Here is a 6,888-nt window from a genome sequence, read left to right on the forward strand (position 1 = left end):
TTTCACTTTCATCAAGAGGCTCTTTAGTTCCTCTTCCCTTTCTGCCATAAGGGTGGTGTCATCTGCATATCTGAGGTTATTGAGATATCTCCCAGCAATCTTGATTCCAGCTTGCGTTTCATCCAGCCCAGTGTTTCTCATGATGTACTCTGCATAGAAGTTAAATAAGCAGGGCGACAATATACAGCCTTGACATACTCCTTTTTGTATTTGGAACCAGTCTGTTGTTCCATGTCTAGTTTTAACTGTTGCTTCCTGATCTGCATATAGGTTTCTTAAGAGGCAGGTCAGGTAGTCTGTTATTTCCATCTCTTTCAGAATTTTCCACAGTTTATTGTGATCCACACAGTCAAAGGCTTTGGCATTGTCAATAAAGCAGAAATAGATGTTTTTCTGGAACTCTCTTCCTTTTTCCATGATCTGGCGGATGTTGGCAATTTGATCTCTGGTTCCTCTGCCTTTTCTAAAACCAGCTTGAACATCTGGAAGTTCACGGTTCACGTATTGCTGAAGCCTGTCTTGGAGAATTTGAGCATTACTTTACTAGCGTGTGAGATGAGGGCAATTGTGTGGTAGTTTGAGCATTCTTTGGTGTTGCCTTTCTTTGGGATTGGAATGAAAACTGACCTTTTCCAGTCCTGTGGCCATTGCTGAGTTTTCCAAATTTGCTGGCATATTGAGTGCAGCACTTTCACAGCATCATCTTTCAGGATTTGATATTTACTTGGTATTAATTAATACCTTTAATTAATTCCAAGTATTACTTGGTATAATACAAGTAATACAAAGTATTATATTAATACCAAGTAAAACTAGGTGTCAGACAAGAAAGACAAAACCTCAAAAACCTAGCATGTCACATATGGGTCTTGAGTGTCTTCTAATTTAAGACACATCATCAAGATAATGCAAATGATTGTTAAGGAACATGGGAGTTGATATTTTAAGGTGGAAATTATGAGGATCTTTGAGCAAGGGTGGAAGTGAGATTAATGCTAAAAGTGCTAAAGCGATGAGATCCTCCACAGGGAAAGAAGCTACCCTCTCCTTTCTCTTCCATTTTTCTCTTTGTAACTAAAATCTTCAGAAATGTTCAAATTGTGTTAAGGGGTATTTTGAGATGGGCATTCTCATGTAATGCTCATGACACAATAAAATGGTACTTTTAAGGGAGGCAGTTTGGCAAAATAAACCAAGAACTTTAAAAATGCCCAATTCTTTGTCCCAGTATTTCTCTATTAAGAATTAGTCATGATATCAAACAAAACAAAACACCATAAATTTCCAAGTACAAGGGAATGATTAAATAAAGACATATAAGTAAGAATAAAATAGTGCATTTTTACAAAAATGTTTTTTATGGAATATGTAATGTGTTGAGAATATATTTAAAATATTCTATCAAATGAAAAGACTGATACTACATTGCATATACATTATGTCCTCAATGTATACATATACACACAAAAATACAAAGACAGATATAATAGACAAAACACTGAGAAGAAATTTGCCAGAGTATTTAAAGTGGTTATTTCAGGATGGGAGAGGGGAATAATGATGAATTGTATTTAGTTTATTTATATTGCATTATACTTTACAGTGGTTTACAGTGGTTTACAGTGAGCACTAGTTAATTTTTCCATATGTACATTTTTAATGGCAAAAAATGATATAGAAATACTATATAAACATCAAGAAATATAAAAATGTATGAAGTAAACGGGGCTTCCCTGGTAGCTCAGCTGGTAAAGAATCCTCCTGCAGTGCAGAAGATCCCGTTTTGATTCCTGGGTCAGGAAGATCCCATGGAGAAGGGATAATCTACCCACTGCAGTATTCTTGGGCTTCCCCTTGGTGACTCAGATGGTAAAGAATCTTCCTGCAGTACAGAAAACCTGGGTTTGATCTCTGGGGTGGGAAGATCCCCTGGAGGAGGGCATGGCAATCCACTCCAATATTCTTGCCTGGAGAATCTCCATGGACAGAGGAGCCTGGTGGGCTACAGCCCATGGGGCCGAAAAGAGTTGGACACGACTGAGCAACAAGCACAACACAGCATAAAGTAAAAGATGGAGATCCTTTCCGTAATTATTCTCCAGATGTGCCTGCTTAACAACAGGAAAAGTTTAATAGAGTTTATCTTTCCAGACTGTTTATGTCTATATGTATATACAAAAGTATACACATATATGTACTTATATAATTATTTCATTAAAATATAACAATTTTTTATTTTACATTAAATAAAATACTTAGGATATTTCCTTGTTGTCATAGGGAAATATATCATCTTTAATTTACTTTAGTTTTTAGAGCTGTCTTAGAGTCACAGCAAAATTGAGCAGAAAGTACAGAGTTCCCGTGCACAATATCTCTGCCATCTCCTCCACTGCAGAGAGCTTCCCCCTATAGATACTACACATCAAAATGGTATATTTGTTACAATCAATGAAACTATATCGACACACCACCACCCAAAGTCCAGCGGTCATGTTCAGATCCATTTCTGTTATTGTGCATTCTATGGATTTTGACAAACATATAATGACACACATCCACCACTATAGTATCACATAGCACCGAACAGTTTCACTGCCCTAAAAGTTTTTGGGCTCTATCTATTCATCCTTCCTCCCAGTCCCTAGCAACCACTGATGTTTTTATTGTGTCCATTGTTTTGCCTTTTCTAAGATGTCACATAGTTGAAATAACACAGTATGTAGCCTTTTCAGATTGGTTTCTTTCACTTAGTAATACAAGTCTGAGGTTCTTCTGTGTTTTTTTCATGGCTTCATAGAATATTCTATGTGTATTTGAGAAGAATGTATAGCCTGCTGTTGTTGGGTGGAGTGGTTTGTGTATGCCTCTTATGTCCCAAGTCTATGTCATCTGACCAGTGAGTATCATTCCCCATTTACATTTAAAACTAATTAATAATAGGGAAGGCTTTACTATTGTCATTTTGTTTATTGTTTTCTGTGCATCTTATAGCTTTTTTTGCCCCTCCTTTCTTCTCTTAGTGCCTTACATTGTGTTTTGTTGGCTTTTTTAATATAGTGATATGCTTTGATTAGGGCTTCACAGGTGGTGCTAGAAGTAAAGAATCTGCCTGCCAATTCAGGAGAGGCAAGAGACATGATCCCTGGGTTGGGAAGATCCCCTGGAGTAGGAACTGGCAACCCACTCCAGTATTCTTGCTGGGAAATTCCATGGACAGAGGAGACTGGTGAGCTATAGTCCATGGGGCTGCAAAAAGTCAGACGTGACTGAGTACACATGCAAGTACAAATACACACATACACACACACAGAGAGAACTGAATCACTTTGTTCTACACCTGAAACTAATACAACATTGTAAATCAACTATGTTGTTGTTGTTGTTCAGTCACCAAGTCGTGTCCAACTCTTGTGACTCCATGGACTACAGCACACCAGGCTTCCCTGTCCCTCACCATCCCCCAGAGTTTGCCCAAGTTCATGTCCATTGAATCGGTGATGCCATCCAACCATCTCATCCTCTGTCGCCCTCTTCTTCTGCCTTCCATCTTTCCCATCATCAGGGTCTTTTCCAATGAATCAGCTCTTCACATCAGGTGGCCAAAGTATTGGAGCTTCAGCATCCATCCTTGCAAACATTATTCAGGGTTAATCTCCTTTAAGACTAATTATTTTAATCTCCTTGCCGTCCAAGGGACTCTCAAGAGTCTCCTCCAGCGCCACAGTTCGAAAAGCATCAATTCTTTGGTGCTCTGCCTTCTTTATTGTCCAGCTCTCACAACTATACTTCAATTAAAAAAACAGTCTGTTCGTGTAATCAGACATGGAGTTAGCATATCAGGTATTTGTTACCCTGATGCTTTTGGGTGATTTATGGGAGATGGGAAAGTGTCCAGTATTATTCTGTCAATTGAAAACCAGACACGAGTGAGTGGCTTTTCAAAAATTCTGTAGCCATTTATATTTCTTCACTTATTAATTATATGTTCATATTCTGATCATTACTTTTTTTTCTTTCAGATATGTACTTTTAGTCATCAAACAAAATTGAAAATTAATGAACCATTTTCTCTAAGAAGGGTGGCAGTGACCGTGATGTGAATAGTAAAGTCAGAGCTGATAGGAAGATTCAGCATTTAGTCCAATGGAGTTAGTCTTTGGAATGTTCCCATTGTAGTCTGTGACCTAGGAAGCCTTCTTTGGTGAGAACTCAATGGTCTCATTCCTGGGCCTAGTTCATCATCTGATTATTTTAGGTGCCATTTAAGAAGTATAATGAGAGATGACAAATTGGAAAGGTAAGCTTCCCTGCTTGTTGCTCGTGTTTAGTCACTCAGTTGTGTCCGATTCTTTGTGATCCCATGGACTGTAGCCTGCAAGGCTCCTCTGTCCATGAGATTTTGTAGGCAAGAGTACTGGAGTGGGTTGCCATTTCCCCCTCCAGTGTATCTTCCCCACCCAATAATTGAATCCAAGTCTCCTGTGTCTGCCACATTGCAGGCAGATTCTTTACCCACTGAGACATCAGGAAGCCCTGAGTGACCTTGAATATTCTTTTTTTATATCTACTTTCTTCTCTTTCCCTTATCCCATCATCAACAGAACTATCAGGGGCCACTTGCTTTGTCATAAGAATTTGAAGAAAATAATTTAATAACATTTATCTTAATTTGGAATGACTTGAAACTTAGATACATTCAGATTTAGTTTAATCTATTTCTTGCTTAATTACTCAGCATATTGAAAAGGCAAAGCAAGACAAATCAAAACAAAATGCATTTCTGATTCATATGTGCACAGATATCAATGTGCTGAGATGCATATGAAATGATGTTACTTTTCTCTTTCTAGTTTTATAACTTCCAGATCATTTTGGCCAAAATTAAATAAACCAAATCACTGATCACAATACAGACATATTACAAATAGCTCTGTATCTCTACATACATGCATTATTTAAGCAAACATGGGGTTGAGTCCAACTTTCCTCTTGATCATTATAGATTAGGAAGAAGTCATAAATTGGGTATAAATTGGAGAGAAGGCATTTAATAGTCAAACTTTATATTAATATAAATAATAGGTAACTTTATAAATTAGATAATCAAATATTTAAATTTAAATATTGTGGCTTATCCAAAACTCTCTAATTTCTCTCAGATAGACTAAAACAAAACAAGATTAGTCACAGGACTGTTATTTTTCACAACTACCAAAATGCTGTCAATTACTGAAGTATTTATGCTCAAACAGAAAAGCACAATGTTGTAATTTTACAATTTCAAGATCTTGAAAGCAGACAGTAGACAATATTATAAATCACTGCCAAGTGGTGAGAAGGGAATGAGGAAAAGAATAAGATAAAGTGATAATCCTCAAAAACTTATGACAAATGAAAGGTATATTAGTCACATTATTTCATCCTTAAAATGTTTGTTCTGAATACTAGTACCCTGTTTACCCATGGCCAACACACCATGAAAAGACTATCTTTGCCTGAACTACTGCACATTCTGCCTATATGACTCATATTCCCAGACATTAATTGATTTTGAAGTAGCTGGATTTTCCTCTCTAATTTCAAAATCAATTTGGCAAAAACTGGAAAACTATAATAAAAAGCAGAGGAAGATACTCCCAAAACTACATAAAATGCATTTGGCAATTAGCTTGGGTTATTCATGATAAAAGCCTCAGAAAAATTAGCCTTTGTATTATGAAAAACACTTGGAAAATATTTTTGAAATTTTGGTGACACCCCGTTCTTCGTGAAGAAAAATTAATCATAGTATTGATGCAGTGGAAAACACAAGGGAATTTTCAATGAAATGTTTTCTCTCTTTTTTACTGATGCAATATTTGAAATGGGAGCACAGGGCATTTTTCTAAGCAAAGCAGTTGTCTGCAAGCATGACTCTTTTCAGCAATTCACCTGTAGGCCTCTGAACAAATAATTGTGGACATCAAATTGAAAGACATGAACTCAGCCTGTTTCCAATTGAACTGTGGTCTTTATCATTAAGTAAATAATTTATAAATCTTTTGCATGTTCTTCGTGTGTCCTTCTTCTTCCAGGAAAGAGGTAAGGGCCTTTGTTGGAATCACATGGAGTCTGGATCAGAGTTGGGACCAGAGCCCACAGCATCTCCCTGCTGGCCCAGAATCTACCTCCTTATCATGTTACCTGACTTGTTTTTCTTAAGATCTCTTCACATTAGCTTAGTACCATGCAAAAAAAAAAAAAAATATTCTAGTTATCATAGCTGGAAAAAGCAACTCACTGCAATGTGACAAGATCTGGGGCCAAGCAGAAGCTAAAGCATGGCAATGACTTCTATCCAGAGATAAGGATACTAGCTGTGACCCATGAATTCCCACCCTCTGGCCTAGGCACTTGACATTTGAGGTTTCCTCTTGGTTTGTTGGGCTTATAGGACAGAACCTCTGTGGGTTAAAGTTCAAAAATTCAATACCGTAGTTCAAGGAGCAGTCCTCTGGGAGAAAAGTCATGCAGCAAGACTGAAACAAGGTTTGGACACAGAATAACCCAACCAAGAGCACTTAGGCAAAAATTATTTACAAATTGAGCAATATTCCTACTGGTCATGCTATTGATGACTAATACATCTAAATTGGTGTGGGTGCTTCAAAATCATCCATCAGATTATTAAAAAGGGATTTCTTATTCCTTCCATTAGTTATGTCTATGACTCTTTCCCTGGTGTTCATCATCACATGGCAAATCATGCCAATTTGTGGAAAACAAGGCATGGAGAGGTAAGTGAATACCCAAATTGGATATTTCAGCTATGAAAATGAACTGGAACCAAAGAATATAATTTCAAATCAAAATTTGTCCTCAGTCTTTAAGTTCAATTTTTTTCTT

The sequence above is a fragment of the Bison bison genome, unplaced genomic scaffold, assembly GCF_000754665.1.
Source record: "Bison bison bison isolate TAMUID 2011002044 unplaced genomic scaffold, Bison_UMD1.0 scf7180017864259, whole genome shotgun sequence".
Lineage (NCBI taxonomy): Eukaryota > Metazoa > Chordata > Mammalia > Artiodactyla > Bovidae > Bison > Bison bison.